Source organism: Trachemys scripta, chromosome 11, assembly GCF_013100865.1.
Source record: "Trachemys scripta elegans isolate TJP31775 chromosome 11, CAS_Tse_1.0, whole genome shotgun sequence".
Classification (NCBI taxonomy): domain Eukaryota; kingdom Metazoa; phylum Chordata; order Testudines; family Emydidae; genus Trachemys; species Trachemys scripta.
In genome coordinates, this window is record NC_048308.1 from 7,030,610 (window position 1) to 7,047,552 (window position 16,943).

Sequence of the window (16,943 nt, forward strand, 5' to 3'; positions counted from 1 at the left end):
CTTAGAATTAAGTAAGTAGGGCAATTATATTTGTGTGATATATCTATTGTTGAGATGCAAGGTATGGCCCTGTGCCCTGACTAATAGAGCACCAGTCAGATCTAGCCCATTCCTGCAGGGAGAAGATAGAGCTGCCATGGGTAACCCAGACTGATCTGTGGTTTGGATCACAGCAGCTTCCTGTAATTTTACAGAATTCAGTGGAACTGAGACAGGGGAAACACCGTAAAGAAGCAATTACAGACTGGAGGCCAAATGTCTTTGGGAGGTGTACTACATCACTGAACCAGACAGTGTGTGAGCATAACAGCTACAGTCAGTGTAAAGGTTTTTTTCTTTCTTCCTTGAAGTTGTGTAAATCCTTAATTATGTGGCTGCTGAAACAACTGGTTATGCAGAACAGCTAAATGTTTTATTTAATTGTCAATATAATACCCAGTGTGGGCCTAGATGAAAGCAGAATCTCTCTGATTGTCAGAAATGCCAATCCCTATATTGATTTTGTAAGATATTATATTAGGGGGTTAGGGCCTGTGTTATATTCTTTATTTTAAAGGAAAAATAACAAATCTTTAGTTAGTGATGTTAATCTAACTAGGGTACATTGTAACTGCTGTGCTGTAACGGTTGATCTTTGGCGTGTTATAAAAGAAATCTGAAATTATTACTTGTGAATGGGTAACTGTCTTATGGTAAAGACTGGTACTGGATTCCTAGGAAGAGAAAGAAAGTGAATCCTATTATAATTTTCACTTCTGGTATTTGGAAAGGATCCTACAAAAAATCCTTGTAATCGCTTGCAAGGATAGAAATTCTTGGTCTGTGCAAATACTTGAAGTCAGAGAGAAGAACTCTGTAGCACAGAATTGGTAAGTAAATTGACTTACCTCCCCTCTAATAGCTTACAGTAGTTTTGCTTCGTTGTGTGTCTCCGTTGTTGTCACCCCCACACAAGGTAATTTGGAAAGCATTTTATGGTAGTGCTCTGACACATAAGGAAAATGGGGTTTGCAAACCTGCTTCAGCTATTTCCTTCCCCATCCCAACAAAGACTATGACTATCTCAGGTGATTTTCAAACTTTTCCATACTCTGACCTTCTGTTAAAAAGTTTACGAAACCCCTTCCTGTTTAGCTATAAAGAAAGGGAGGGTGGTCTCAATCCACTGGTCATGACCCCAGGTTGAGATCTATCCAGCCTTTGCATCTAACTACGCACCCTAGCACCTTCCCTTTTGTTCATTCAAATTGTTCAGTAAAACACACATGATCTAAGTCCAGTTCTGCTGGTTCTCACCTATTTAGACAAACCAGTATGTCCTTTGGCATGCCCCACACTCTAGACTGTTCTTGACATGTTCTAGTCTACAGCACACAAAAGGGCTGGAAAAATCTTCCTACTGCTCGCCATGCACTACAGGAACTGACACATCTGAAAGGAACTGTAGAATATGAGGTGACTTTTTATGGCCAGTTTGTGGGTTGCAGATCAAAACATGAAGGTAGAGGGCCAAGAGGGTGTAGCAATATTACTGCTAAACCTACCATCTATGTGTCTGTCTCTCTCTCTGTTTCACTCTAGAATGTCGGCCCAGAACCTTCACCTGACCCTCTGCCTGGCTTTCTGCTATTGGTTCAAAACAACAAACCACTCCTCACACAATGGGAATTCTGAGGCCATTTGATAACATGAGGGAAGCCCTCAACTCATCATTCATGGAGGACTCCTGACTCTGGCCAAACACCCATTGACTTCAGTGACAGCAGCAGTCCCTTTGGCAAGATGCTAAAACAGAAGCTCCCTCAGAAAGTATTAGCAATATGACCATGCATGTGAGGGGATACTACATGGCCCCAGTGGATAGAGGACTGGACTGGACTAGACTGAGACTCAAGAGACCTGTCCAAGCTCTGCCACTGGCCTGCTGAGTGACCTTAGGTGAGCCATTTGCCTCGCTCCGTGCCTCGGTTTCTCCATCATAAAAATGGGGATAATGATACTGATGTCTTTTGTAAGCGCTTTGAGATCTAATGATGAAAATTGCTGTATGAGAACTAGGTGTTTCTTGCTATTGATGAACCAGTATTTATTTTTACCATTTCTTAAACACTTTATTGAAATAAGACTAAATGATAGTTTCAGTCATCTTGGGGGGATGCTACATTGCCCTCACTAGAAACAGAAGGCGACGGTTAAATCGGTCCAGCTACATACCACATCACTGTGGGAGCTGAGCACCTCTGCTGTTCTGTATGGGCTGATCCAAGTGTCCTGAACTGATGCACTACTTACTGACTGGCCTTTTTGTGGACTCTGTAAAGATTCTGTCTCTCTTACCCTCAGAGTTGGGCCTCTATGCAGCAAGATTTTATTTTTATTTCTAAACATTAAGCATTAGCTGGGTTTAGAAGATCATAATCATCAAGTAGCATTTCAGGCAGAGCAGCTTGGTTTGCTCTATCCCCCATATGTGTTCCAAAGCTCCTTCTGAAAAAAACATTAACCCTGTCTCCGCTGCTAGCAACTGCAGTCTCTCAGCTGCAACAGAATATCTGCATTTCAGAAGAGATATGTCACATGGGGCAGCAGTTTGCCCCATGTGACATAGCCCTATTGAAGGGCTTAGTCCAATAAACTCATCTAGACAAGGGATACTCACCTGAGTAAGGATTTGCAGGACTGGGGCTTTCTTAGGCAGATGTAATGTAGTTAGTTACAATTCTTCCAATCAAACGTTAAATTATCTTTGGAATTAGTGTAATAGATTTTATTTTTTTAAGCATGAGACTAAATGTGATCTTCTGAAGTTTTGAAAAAGTCATGGTTTTCACTGTCGTTTGCATGAGCCCCCCATTAGTAATGTCTGCGTTGATTTAAAAAAAGTTTTAATTTTTTTTCTGTAATATGCGTAGTCTCAGGAAATGTACAAAGAGCTTAACCTATTGATCAAACTGTACAGTAAATCAAATTGATTACACTATGCTATCCTGCTTAGGTCAGATTGTATTAATTTTAGTCCAGAGAAACTAGACAAATTTTCAATGTTGAAAGTATTTGTTCTTCCGTGGAGAATGTATTTTTTTTAACCCTCCCCAACATTTTAGAGATGTTTGGATATGAGAATTTAGTTTGGATCTAACTCTAGTTAAAATACGATCAAACAATTTTAGTGTAATTTGGTGCATAATTCGGCATCCTCTAGAACAGAGTAAAATGTGATGCTGAGAAATCTGGGGCCCTGCCAGTCATGACAAACGTACAAGTGCTCAAACACAACCAACTAAATTCCTCTCTCTGAATATGATCCTGCTCCCACTGAATTCTGGCAAAAATGCCATCATTTTGAAGCCAGTGGCAGCAGGGTGAGATCCTTGTTTGCTGGGTTCCAAACTGAATTATTATCCATGCAGAAAATAAAATGGGTTTTACATAGATGTAAGACTCCTCTTTCACCAGCTTTTTCTAGCTACTGAGAGGGTCCACTGCAGAAACTGTTGGTCTCTGGGAAGCAACTCTTTGCCCTACAAGGATTATCTGCAGCTCTGACCTCAGAACTCCAGGTAATTGAATTTCAGTTCAAACTAAGATGAATGTGGAACACTAACAGGAACACTGCACAAAATGATTTAATCAGTGTGCAATCAGGCCAAACAAATCCATGAATCATTGTAATGCAGCTGTACTGCATGAGATGCCGATAACTACAAAGGGAAGCATTACAGACTGGAGAGAAAAATGTAAGTGGATCATTATCGTCCACATCAAATGAGTGGCTATTACCAGAATTGTTTTGAAGCTGGGCAAACTTACTTTAATGGACCAAATTCACATTGATGGAGGAACTCCGTTGACTCAAATGGAGTTCCAACTGGGAGGAACTGGAACCGATGGCCCTCTGTTGTACCCTGTGGTGGTACTCAATAGAAGTTTGCAAATGGAGTAGTTGGGCATCTAAATGGGTGCAGAGTGCCATTCTTTGTCACAATTTAGCATTCATGCGCAAGTGCAGAAGAAAAATTTGCACCTGCAGTATTGGAGGCCCTTTCATTTTTAAAATGTAGGTCAATGACTTTAACAGGGAAGGATGGGTAGTCAAGAGAAACTTTACGTTTTCCCTTGTCCTCTGAATTGTCAGCTATTTAGAGGGGAATTTGCATTGACTCTTTGTTTTTGAGGTTCTCACATTTTCAGTTAAATATTTCTTCATATTTGGTTTCTGGCCAGCACTAGAAGCAGAAAGATCAGGAATCTTATACCCAAGCTTGTTCTTATGGGACTTCCAGCCCAGTTTTGCAGACCAAATAAATTCCGATTATTCTCAGAACAGCATTTATACATCAGGATAACAATTCCACTGAACCCAAATTCTGAGTCTTTTGCTTCACCCGTTTCTAATCTTCATAGTTATTTTTAAACAAACAGCAAATTTAAATTTTGTGTCTAAGTCACTTCATTATGGGAAAATGACTAAAACCAGTTACCTTTGCCCAAGATGATCATCTTGACCCAGGCAGTAAATGCCCAGCTTAGTTCTGATTATCAGCTTTAAAGAGCAGTCTTTGGCTACTGATAACTTCCCTTGGGACGATTTCTGTAATGCACATTTTGGAATAGCCACTGGATGGCACTGTTGTGCTGTAGAGTATACAATTGTATGTGATTTTATTTGGCTGTAAATATAGAGTTCCTTTAAAGACAAAAGACCAACTTCATCTTTCGTATGCATCATAAATTTGAAGTAACTTAATCAAGGGCAGTGATGTTATATTAGATTTACACCAGTGTACTAAGAGCAGAATTTGAACCAGATGATGGAAAGCAATATTTTGGATTTTTTGTCAGTAATGTTTATAGAAACAAAATATGTGCACCTTAAATATATACAGCAGTCACAGAAATAGGTGCAAAAGAGAGAACATCCAGTCCCAACTCCACCCATGGTGATAAATGCTAATCCTTACATTGAATCTAATAATCTCACCACGATGGGGCTGGAACTCTCAAACATTTTTTTAGGTGGTCACAATGGTTTATCCTTTAGACCACTGGGGCTATGAAATCAACTACATTACAATTCAAAACAGACTCATCTTTCTTTTTTAAATCATAATTTGAATTTTTTATGGAAAACATAAATGAAGTTTTAAATTTACCAATGAAAATTTTTGATAATGTTTTTGTTTAAAGAAATTGAAAAATGGCATGACATTTTTCACACAAAATATATATGTGTGTGTGTGTGTTTTTCACAAAGAGATTTCATTTTCAAATGAGACGCCAATTTCTGATGAAACTTTTAATTAAAAAAACTTTGACCAGCTTTGATCTCTAGTAGGGTGAAAAATAGAATCATGAATATAACAATTTATTGTTCATGTGAACCTATTCTGATTAACACACCCTGCATGTGTTCTATATCAGTATGGGATATGGAAGAGTGTAAGAGATGTTCTGTAGATATATTTGAAGAACAGGGAAGTAAATTTATGCCATGTTGTGATTCTTTTCCTTTTCTTACGGTGATGGTGGGCAGGGTGGTGGAATTCCTTTCAATCTGATGAGCATGGCTGCCCTCCACTGCTAACCAGTCCATATGGCACCCTGAAGATCACGGATGGCTGAATCAGTCCAGGAACTCCTTTACCATACTCAGTGGAAAAAACCCCTTTTTCATTTTAGGGCTGTTTCTTTACTTCTGGGTTCCAGCCAGGGCTGGAAGTAGAAGAGCCCGAGCACTGTGTGGGAGGTTGTTCTCATGATCTTTCTGCCTAACCAGTAGCAGAAAGTATGGTGAATCTCAGCAGAAGTCTGTTATGCTGATCCAAGAATTTGGGTTCTATTCCTGGATATCACTGATTTGCTGCCATGTTTCTGTTCCTCTGCTTATCTATTTGTAGAATGAGTATAGTTTTGATAATATTTGCAAACCTCATGAGTTCTATGGTGCTTGATTATTTAATGTCTGTAAGTGCTGTATGTGTATAGAAGCACAGAACAGAACTCGTAGCCCCTGGGGAAGGCGGGAGAAGGTGGCTCAAAGCCAGCTTCGGTGCCCTCCTGATTCTGGGCTGCTTTGGGGGTCAGAATGGCCCCCTGCATAATTTAGAGTAGCTCTGGGAGACTTGCCTGGACTGCTTATGAATAGCTCTGCATCTTGGATTTACTTAGAATGGCGTTAGCATTGGAAGGGAAGACCCTGCTCCAAACACTCCCCTTATATTTTTGCAGTCCCACCCCTTATATTGTGGCTTACAGGGCTGGGAGGCTCAGAGGGCAATCTGCAGCTGACTTACCCAGTGACTCTACCAGGGGAGTTCTCCTCTCCTCCAGCTCATCAAGGGGCTCTGACAGCTCTGTACACTGTTTCCACCACCACCTGAATAACTGGTAGTGAACTTATTTTTATGACTTCTTTACAGTAGCATCTTGGGGCCCTGATCTCAGCTAAGGCCTCTTTGTGCTAGGCCCTGTACATACACATAGCCAGAAATTCGCTGCCCTGAAGAGTTTACAAGCTAAATAGATAAGGCAGATAGAGGAGGTATTATTATCCTCATTTTACAGATGGGGAACTGAGGACAAATGAATTACAAGTTAAAGTAGAAGACTTTGAGTCAGAGTTCCTGCTTTGTATTCCCAGAACTGATGCTTACTCTGTAGCGTTTTCTACTCTAGGCCTTTTTCCACTGCTACAATTTCCCATTATTGCTATCATCAGTTGAGTTCCAGGTGGTAGCACGTTTGGGAGCATTAGTGTATACAATGCGCCAGCAGCCCCTGGCTCTCCAATCACTGTGTCTTCTAGACCTACTCTGAGAAGGGTTAGAAAACACAGTGATTAATACCCTGGAACCTACCATACACTACTTCACCCACCATCCCACCATTTAAGGCCAAATCCAAAACCCGCTGAAGCCAATGGGAGTCTTTCCATTGACTTCAGTGGGCTTTGGATCAGGCTGTTGATTCCTGCTGATGTAAGAGGAAGTACCATTGGGCTCTAAATCTCCTGTCTTCCTGCACTCATCAGTATACTTCCTAGGTAATCCAGCTCAGATGAGTTTTCAGACTCTTTGGCCTACAGTTAACTGTTTTGTTTCCCTTGGAAATATGTTTACGTTACATAGCAGCTTCACTCCACTTCTTCTTACTATTATTGTTTGCCATCTTTTTCATAGGCAGCTGACAAACGGAGAGAGCAGAACGACCTATCGATGAACTGCTTTAACTCTGCACCAGAGCTGGCAGGAAAAAGGCTCTTTTAGCTCAGTGTTTTGGGAATGGAACAACAGATGGTCCTTGGTCACATTTTACAGATGTTATTCCAGTTTTCACTGAAAATTACAAAATGTGGATCCCTGGAGTTTATACATTTCCAAAGTATTCTAGGAATGGGAAAGTGGAAATTTCTTGCTGTAGTGCTCAAGGCTTCAGCAGTGCCAGGCATTTCACTCTTTTTTTTGTTTGTTTTTTTTTGTTTTCATATGGAGCCTCTACAGCTTTAACGCACCTACAACTGATTCATTTGTCCAGTGCAGTTCATACACCAGAGGTACATTTGCTGGTGCCTAGGTACTACAGCATGGCTACGTTAGATTAAATAGTCGTGTGGTTATGGCGCTGGAGTGGGACTCGGGCGATCTGGATTCAGTTCTTAGCTCTGCCACAGACTGTTTGTGTGACCTTGTGCAAATCACTTAGTTTTTTTGGTCCTCAGTTCCCTGGTATCTTTGTAGCTCTGAGGGATCAGCAGTGTGGAAGGGCAGAACCTCTTGTTTGTACTATGAGGTGTGGGGGCAAACCCAATCTCCCAAGAACAATCTGGGGGAAATGGGGCAAGAGAATGCTTATCATCTTCTCCTGAGTATTTTGGTCAGAGTAGTAGGCTACGGAGGCCCTGATTCTATAACAGGAATCCTTCAAGCAGACCCCTGCACCCATGTGGAATCCTATTGATTCCATACAGGCCCAGGGATCCCCTGGTACACATGTAGTTGCAGGATCAGGCCCTGAGTTTGTTCAGTGTTACTGAAAAGCCAATGTAATTGGGGGGGTAGCATTTGTCTGGGTGTTCCTTTTGTTTGTTTGTTTTTTAAGCTGTGATCTTTTCCTTCCCGATCCATTCCTGTCAAAGCAGGGAGGAAGTGGCTCCTAATCTGAGAGAATTTCCGAAACGGAAGCAGAGACACAGCATTTTACATAGCAGGGCCCTGGAAAATGCTGATGGGTTTGGCTGTAAATTTCCAAAAGGTCAGGTGTGCATGCATAGAGGAAGCTTGCTGAATGCAGATACAGTGCTGGAAGGGAAAAGGGAGTCAGGCTGCCTGTTGGCAGCTGCAAGGAGTTTCCTGACCCTGCTTGTTTACTTGCTGAAGAGTTTGATCCCTTTTGAATGAAATCCCTGTAAAGTCTTTTCCCCAGGGCATAAAGGGGTTGGCTTGATTATTGGTTATTTAATGTCTTTGGGACAGATTCTCTTCTCAGTAATATCAGTGTAACTCCATTGACTTCAATGGTGTTGTTCCTATCCTCCACCAGTGTGAGTGGTCAGAGCCCTTCGTTGTTGGCCCGCAAGATGGAACTACTTCAGATTTGTATTGCTATGGCCAATACACTGCCCCATTCAAGGTCATGGTTACAATATATGCTCTAATTAAATAAGACCTGCTCTGCCTCTCACAGGGTAGTGTGAGCATTAGCTCCTGATTGGTGCGCAGCACTTTAAGCTCCTCTGAAGTCAGATACTATATACATACAGAGTATTATTATCAGTGAGTGGTTTGGAATGGGATAGTTCAGTTACTGAGGGTTTTTTGGTGAATGTTGTCTTCGCTTGCACTAAATTGCCCAGAGCGGGCCAAACACTACAGCAGCCCACCCTACGTTCTGTTTTTCTTTGCCTCCTTCTTTCCTGAGCTAGCTAGTATCTTCTCAATGCCCAGATAGTCTTTGTGCACCTCATCTACTGGCACAGTATCATGATGGTCTCCGATGGTAGTTTGTTGTCTGGGAGTGAGCCTCGGCCGTTAACTTTGTCTGGGGCCCAAGACTGGGGCCCCAAAATACATGGTGGGTTGAAATTACCCTCCCTCTCAGCACTGAGGGCATGACAAGAGTTGTGGTCTAGGGTTTCAGCAAGGCATGTTGGGAGAAAGGACTATTTTAATGGTATTGGATACATTCAGAACTGAACAGCTGTATGCCATAGTGCCTATACTGTTAGAAGTCAGTGGAGATTCTCCTTTAGCAAAAGTGCTTTTGGAGCAGGAGGCTGTAAATTATGTAGTCATTGCAGTCATCATGAGTTCTGAGGGGTCATGGTGTGTGGTACAGTGACATCCTAGGTATCCATGGATTTGATACAACAATACCGTGCCAGAAAAAAAAAAAGGAAATTACAGTGAAGGGAGTTTCCAGACGGGCTTTTCTTTTGTGGCCTCTCACTTGTGGTTTCTTTACCCTCTGTGCACAGAAATTACAAAATCCTCTTTCTGACTGGCAGAACAGTGAAATTACAGAGTTACCAGTACAGGAAGAAGTTGGATTGGGTTTGTTTTAATTGTGAGGTAATCAAATTATTTCAACTAAAGAGATGTGGGGAATGCCTTTGGGCAAAACCAGTGCAGCAATGACCATGTTAGTTAGTTGATGTTGGCCGTACGGTTAACAGTCCGAAAGGCAACATGGTCTTATAACTGACCACAGGGTTAGGAGCTAAGGAACTCCTGAAATCTATATCTGGCTTGGCCACTGCATGGCCCTGGCTACTTTGGGCCAGATGATTGATTACTTAGGGCAGCACAAAGTGAATTTAAAGCTGCTGCAGGTTTGGACCGGAGAATTTTCCCCTGCGTAAAGGTGATATCCATTGATGGCAAGCTGATCACAGAATTAGGAGCTCAGAATACCTGACACTTTTACCAACTGCTTCCCCCACCCCTGTGGTAAGGGCAAAGAGGGGATTTGATGGAAGCAGGCTGAGGGCATGTCTGGGATGGGACGTGAGTGGGAGCGGGGAGTGGAGGAGCAGAGTTCCACTACACCTGATTCTCTGCAGGCATAGGCTCCATTAGAGCGGCTAGTCTAATTTTCACTGCTGTAACTTCCACTGGGGCTCGGCCAGCAAGGAACAGGTAGCTATAATCAATTCCCTGAGGCTCCCACCCACCCAGCAATAAATTGCAGCTCAGACAATGTGGAGAATTGGGGGCCTTAACCTTTTACAATAGATTCACTGAAACTGGCACAGGAATGTGTAAGTTGCACCTCTTGGACCAACCTCCCAACCAAAGGCTCTTGCATAAATTAAGTTGTCATGGGATAAAAGGGAAGGTCCTTTCATGGATTGAGAACTGGTTAAAAGACAGGGAACAAAGGGTAGGAATTAATGGTAAATTCTCAGAATGGAGAGGGATAACTAGTGGTGTTCCCCAAGGGTTAGTCCTAGGACCAATCCTATTCAACTTATTCATAAATGATATGGAGAAAGGGGTAGAAAGTGAGATGGCAAAATTTGCAGATGATACTAAACTGCTCAAGATAGTTAAGACCAAAGCAGACTGTGAAGAACTTCAAAAAGATTTCACAAAACTAAGTGATTGGGCAACAAAATGGCAAATGAAATTTAATGTGGATAAATGTAAAGTAATCCACATTGGAAAAAATAACCCCAACTATACATACAATATGATGGGGGCTAATTTAGCTACAACAAATCGGGAAAAAGATCTTGGAGTCATCATGGATAGTTCTCTGAAGATGTCCATGCAGTGTGCAGAGGCAGTCAAAAAAGCAAACAGGATGTTAGAAATCATTAAAAAGGGGATAGAGAATAAGACGGAGAATATATTATTGCCCTTATATAAATCAATGGTACGCCCAGATCTTGAATACATTTACAGATGTAGTCTCCTCATCTCAAAAACGGTATACTGGCACTAGAAAAGGTTCAGAGAAGGGCAACTAAAATGATTAGGGGTTTGGAACGGGTCCCATATGAGGAGAAATTAGAGGCTAGGACTCTTCAGTTTGGAAAAGAGGAGACTAAGGGGGGATATGATAGAGGGATATAAAATTATGAGTGATGTGGAGAAAGTGGATAAGGAAAAGTTATTTTACTTATTCCCATAATACAAGAACTAGGGGTCACCAAATGAAACTAATAGGCAGCAGGTTTAAAACAAATAAAAGGAAGTTCTTCTTCACACAGCGCACAGTCAGCTTGTGGAACTCCTTACCTGAGGAGGTTGTGAAGGCTAGGACTATAACAGCGTTTAAAAGAGAACTGGATAAATTCATGGAGGTTAAGTCCATTAATGGCTATTAGCCATGATGGGTAAGGAATGGTGTGCCTAGCCTCTGTTTGTCAGAGGATGGAGGTTCACTCCCTCTGGGGCACCTGGCATTGGCCACTGTCGGTAAACAGAATACTGGGCTAGATGGACCTTTGGTCTGACCCAGTATGGCTGTTCTTATGTTCTCGTTCTGGAGGGTGGGGCAGGAGATTCATCCCAAAGAGGGGGACAGGTTGGGTTGCTGCTACCTGCCCTCCACTGGGTGGGGACATCTTTAAAATCCGCTGGGGGCTTCACAGAGGTAATGCTAGCATGGCCCAGTTCTGCAACAGATCTGACCTTCTTTCCCTCCCCATGGTAGTAGAGGGAAAGGTTCGGTGTTCTCTCCAGCTTCAGGCTTTCTTCCATCAGAAACTACTCTGGGAAAGTTGGCATGGAGTGTGATATGAATGTAGCCCTTTCTAGCTGTGTTTCTCCATCTGTCAAATAGACACAGTCCTTTCCTACTTCACAAGGGTATTGTAAGGATTAATTAGTTAATGTGTTTATAGCACTAAGTATGATTTATTATTCAAATATCCGTAACCATAGCATTTCCCCCTCCTGCTCTAAACCTCTTGGGATTTAGCTCCGAGAGACCATATGCTCACGGCAGGACGTAAGGCTAAGTCCTCTGTGCTATTTTCCGGCATCTGCATCCCACTTAACTTTTTCTGCTGACTCTTTTGCCTCTGGGTGCCTGAAAGTAATTGTAACACAGTCGCACTGAATTCTCCTGAGTGCAGAAATAGCAAGTAAAGGCGGAGGATTCCTTTTCCAATTTATGCTTTTTTGTTTGTTGGTTTCAGTGTTGGGAAATTAACATTACCTCCCATTGCTCACTGCTAAATATTTAGAATTTGTAATTACTGCAGTAACTCATGATGTCATAAAATAACAATCTCAGTATACATTTGAAAAGCATGCTTCAACTAGAAGGACTTCAATAGAGTTACTGCTGATTTGCAGAGGAATGAAAGAAGAATCAGATCCTCTGTGTGTTGTAGGAATCACATCACCGAGTACTGAAATGCAGCTACTTCTGGGGTGGAACACAGCAGCTGTTCAATAGTTCACAGCAACTCTTTGCAGTAATTTAAGAGCAAAGAATGCAGTATACACTTGAAATTATCTAGAAACCTAAGGAAGTAGAATGAACTTCAGACTTTTATAAATCAATTTATATGCCAGCTACTGTCAAGAAACTGTAGAGATTTCCTTTAGGAATGTGACAGGTACCTAAGCAATAACTAATTTTTACATGGTGGCCATTTTAATTATAGTCCTGCTGCCTCAAGGTGATTTCCTGATGCCACTCACTGTCTGTCCCCAACTCCTGAGAATCTCTTCCTTCTCGCTTCTATGGAGGCTTCCTCCCTCCCGTGATCATTTCCCTCTACCTCCTACTCACCATTGCTCTCTCCTGCTGCCCTCCACAACACTAAAGTCTCCTTTCTTCCATTCTCACCAGCTGCAGTTCCCTCTCATGGCCTTCTCCAGCACCTAAGACCCATCACTTCCCAGAGTATCCAGATCAGTGTTCACTGTCTGATAATGAGAGAAGATACCCTGAATCCAGAGAAGGGAGGCTCTTTTTGTATGAACTGGCCTCAAACACTCTTGAATCACTATATAGGAAGGACCTTCTCACGTACCTGTAGCGCCATATAAATAACAACACAATACGTCAAATCCATGCGGTGCCTCAGTGCTTTACAATGAAGGAGTCAGAAGGTTAAATGAAACTCAGCTCCTAAATTAAGGCAAGGTCCAGCTCTTAAGATCAAGGCCCTGGATAGGCAGAGCTCAAGGGACTGAGCCTTTGAGAATCAAAGAAAATTGCAAACATTTTGGAGAAGGAGGCCCTTCTAACAGAGAAAAGAGCATGAGAGCCCCAAAGGAATGCATGCAAGGGACAAGCAGAAATTGGTAGCATAACAAAGGTGGCTTAATAAAAGTGGAGCAGAATTTTACATCGTAGGCCTTATTCTAATCATGTTTACACTGGGGTCAATCAAGTCACACACAGGTGAAAAATCAGTGTGTAACCGAGAACAGAATTGGGTCCAATGTGTTTGGAGCTACTCTGGGGTAGCTTCTTAAGATAGGAGGTTGCTTAATAAGGGTGATCTCTTGTAAGGGTTTCACCATACTATTAAAAATCAAGGTGGAGGAAAGAGAAACAAAAATGTGTGAGTGTTTTTTGTGGGGGCAAACTTCATAGTCTCCAAGAGGGGATGCATGTGTCTATTGATCTAGATTCCTACACCATAGTCACCACCCTAGTATCGGAGGGCCTTACTTCATCAGATTTGTCTGCCCAATTTCAGATGCCACCAGCCTCCACTGCTCAAAGCCCCCATAGTAATTGGAGATGTTTAACCATCCATTCTGAAGTGGAATCAATTAGAAAAGCCCCAAAATGTGACCATAAAAGCTTTACAACCAAAAATGTTTGTGTGTTTCAGTTTATTCTGTTGGTTGTTTGCTCTTTTGGGAGGTTTCTTTGGATACCTTAACATTTGAGAAATAAGCATTTTACCAGCTGCCGCGATTAGGCTGTAAACTATTCTCTTCTTAAATAACATAGACTAGTTCCTGAAAGTGAAAGGCTGTGACTTCCACTGGCCAAGAGCACAAGCAGAATAAGAACACTGGCACCTAAGGACTTGTTTAAACACTGGAACTGAAAAAGCAACACTGCTGTGTGGATCAGAGTGGAGGGTTTTTTTAACAAATCTGAAATATCCCAAGGACCCAGCTACTGAAATGCCTTGGAAGTCATAAGCCAGGTTCTAAAAATCAACACAGATTGCGACCAAAGGCCGATACAAGAGTGCTGAAATAGGAGTTACTGTATCGTTTGCTGTGGAGGCCCAGTCCCGGTGAGTAGCCTCGATGGTGAATCCTGAATGAGCTGACGCCAGGAGACCAACTAGAGAGGAAGTCCAGCAAATGGGGAATTGTAAACTTGGGAAGGAGATTTGGAAGGCGTGTGCAGTGCAGTGATGCAATAGTTGGCCACAGCAAACAGCATGGAAAACATTTTTATGTGCTCAAAGATTGTGTAATGAAATTATATTGCTTTTTCTTGACTGCTATTTGAGGTCATTGTATAAACAAGGGGTATCCTGACAATGTGAGGGAGAAAAATGGGTGACAATTAATTTAGAACATCTGCTTTGCTCCAAAGACTTACTCATTCCTATTTTAAAGAATATAAATGGTAATCTGAGAAACAGACTATAGTGACATGGCCTGGATTATTTTTACAAGGGATTACAATTAGAGATTGTCTTGAGACACTAAGTCTGGAGCTGGATCCAAACCTGCACAAAGTGTGGATCTGAACTTGCACATTGACTTTCTATGAAATTTAGGAACCCAAGTGCTAAGTCACTTCTGAAAATGGGGTTTAGGCTCCCCAGTTACTGAGGTGCTTTTGAAAATCGTACCCATGGTTTCTTCACTGAAGAATTTAAAAGAGAAGGTCCTGGTCCTGCTATTGGATCTATGCAAGTGGACTCTCGTGCCTGCATGAGCTCTGCGGGAGTCAATGGAACCCTGTGCAGGTACAAGGATCTCCCTGCATAGATCTGATCACAAGATGAGGGCCTACTCCTCATAAAATGATGAATGAGTGCAACAAACAAAGGAAGCAGGAAAGGAGGACAAAGACCTTAGCAGCAAGTCCATGATGTTGCTGGGCTGTTGATATCTTAAATACTGGTTTATAAGTAGTCATGTCTGTTTGTTGTAACTTTTATTGAGAGGGGGAGGAGGGCCAGAGATATTGTCCATCCCTTGGCTCAGAAGAGTTGACATTTTAGTTCTCTCTGTTTCCTGGTGTTTAGAACGAGTGTATGATATCACATCCTGAGCCCTTCCCCTTTCTCCTTGCCCTGTGAAACACTAGGAGGAGTCCAGCCGCAGTCACTGTGAACTGGCCTGGAACGCTGTAGCTGATTGTGTAGGGCTGCTTTTGCCACTGACTGCCTGCTTCATGCGTGCTCTCTGAGGAATAGCAGCTAGAAGACTAACAGCCCTTCTGAGCACAGTGAGTATCAGCTAATTAAGCTAACAATTTCTCTAAATCAGAAAGCAGTATCAAGAAAACTGTGCTTGCACCCTGGGATAGTTAATAAAACCCAAAGAACAACACCCCACTTTCGCTTTCCATCAGTGAAGCAAACAAGGAACAGCTGAGTTTCCTGATATACCTGGAGTGAAAGGGGCAGCGGATGGGCTGTCTAGAGTACAGAAATTAGATCATTGGTGGGTGCCAGTGGCAGGGGAGGAACGAGGCATACTCATTGTATGAGACAATGTAGCACTCGCTGTGGAGATACGGGAAAAAAACTACTACTTTGTTTACGTGTGACTGAACGAAAACTTGACATTGCAATAATGCTGTATGACAAGCACCTCTTACTTTTGTTGCATCTCCTTTGACTTAAATGAGCTTCAGAGTATGAGATGGCAGTAAACTTAATATAAAGGGAATCAAAAGGCCATTTTCTTCTGCTAATCTCGATTCATCCCTAAAGCTCACAGACTGAGCAAACTTATCAAGAGTGAGTCATTGACGCTCCTTAGCATAACTACCAAATGTTATTGCTCCTTCTGCATTAATCTATATCTGTTTCTAGCTCTGACATTTAGAGCAAAGGAAGATCTAAATGTAAAGAGTTCGACTATTCTTGGTGGTGCAAGGACTGGACCTTCTTGTATTAGTTGTCTGTGTAATGCTAGAATATCTTAGAAATACAATGTGCAGCCACTTCCAGTATAAGGGGTTTTATAGTGAAGACAAATCTTCAGCTTGCCTTCTGCAATGTGGTTCTGTAGATACAAGCTAAGTTATTCATTAACACAGAAAGCTGATTTATTTTAAAAGGATACTGTCTGATTTCACATTTCACTTACTTTAACAGCCTCTGAAACATAGCGCCAGAATCTGCTACTCTTTACTCACATTGAGTATTACCTTATTCTGACTTTAATGGGACTGCTCGCAGAATAAGGTACTACTTGATAAGAGTGGCAGAATCCAACCTTTAGGTTTTATGTCACTCATACACTTCATAAAACTTAAAATATCAATATTCAGTATAAAATTTATAACTGCTATATAAAACACTCAAATCAATCCCCATATCTAGTTCATGAAGCAACCCCCTTCCTAGCTGCTTGCAAAAGACGTGCTGTTATAGTATAGGGTTACCATATGTCCAGTTTTTCCTGGACATGTCCGGCTTTTCGGCAATCAAACCCCCGTCCAGGGGGAATTGCCAAAAAGCCGAACTTGTCCGGGAAAAATACCGGCTGGGCACTTCCTCTCCCGCAGCTGCTCTGCTCCTCCCCGGACTCAGACTTCGGCTCTGTTTAAGAGCCAAGCTGCCCGAGCCACCGCTACCGGCTTCGGGCAGCCCCCGTGCCTCCGGACCCTGCGCCGCCGGAGCAGAGCAGCTGGAGCCAGGGAGGAGAAGTGCCCAGCCGGCGGCTGGGGTCCGGAGGCACGGGCGCTGCCCGAAGCCGGTAGCGCTGGCTCGGGCAGCCTGGCTCTTAAACAGAGCCGAAGTCTGATTCCAGGGAGGAGAAGTGCCCGGC

General features: G+C 42.4%; 1 protein-coding gene and 1 long non-coding RNA gene across 3 annotated transcripts in view; both read left to right on the top strand.

Annotated features, from left to right (window-relative positions):
- The window catches only part of LOC117884736, a 22,759-nt gene extending 8,088 nt beyond the window's left edge, over positions 1 to 14,671 (top strand). The window contains exons 2-3 of one of the 2 annotated variants that reach the window (XR_004647651.1): positions 1,582 to 3,560; positions 13,924 to 14,671. This is a non-coding gene — a long non-coding RNA (uncharacterized LOC117884736). The remainder of the gene's footprint in view (positions 1 to 1,581; positions 3,561 to 13,923) is intronic. The other variant, XR_004647650.1, reaches the window with a different exon arrangement.
- Positions 14,672 to 15,243: 572 nt separating this feature from the next.
- RALB (RAS like proto-oncogene B) overlaps positions 15,244 to 16,943 on the top strand; it is a 78,031-nt gene continuing 76,331 nt past the window's right edge. Inside the window, exon 1 of the mRNA XM_034785244.1 lies at positions 15,244 to 15,390. The gene's annotated coding sequence lies outside the window, so the exon portion shown is untranslated. The remainder of the gene's footprint in view (positions 15,391 to 16,943) is intronic.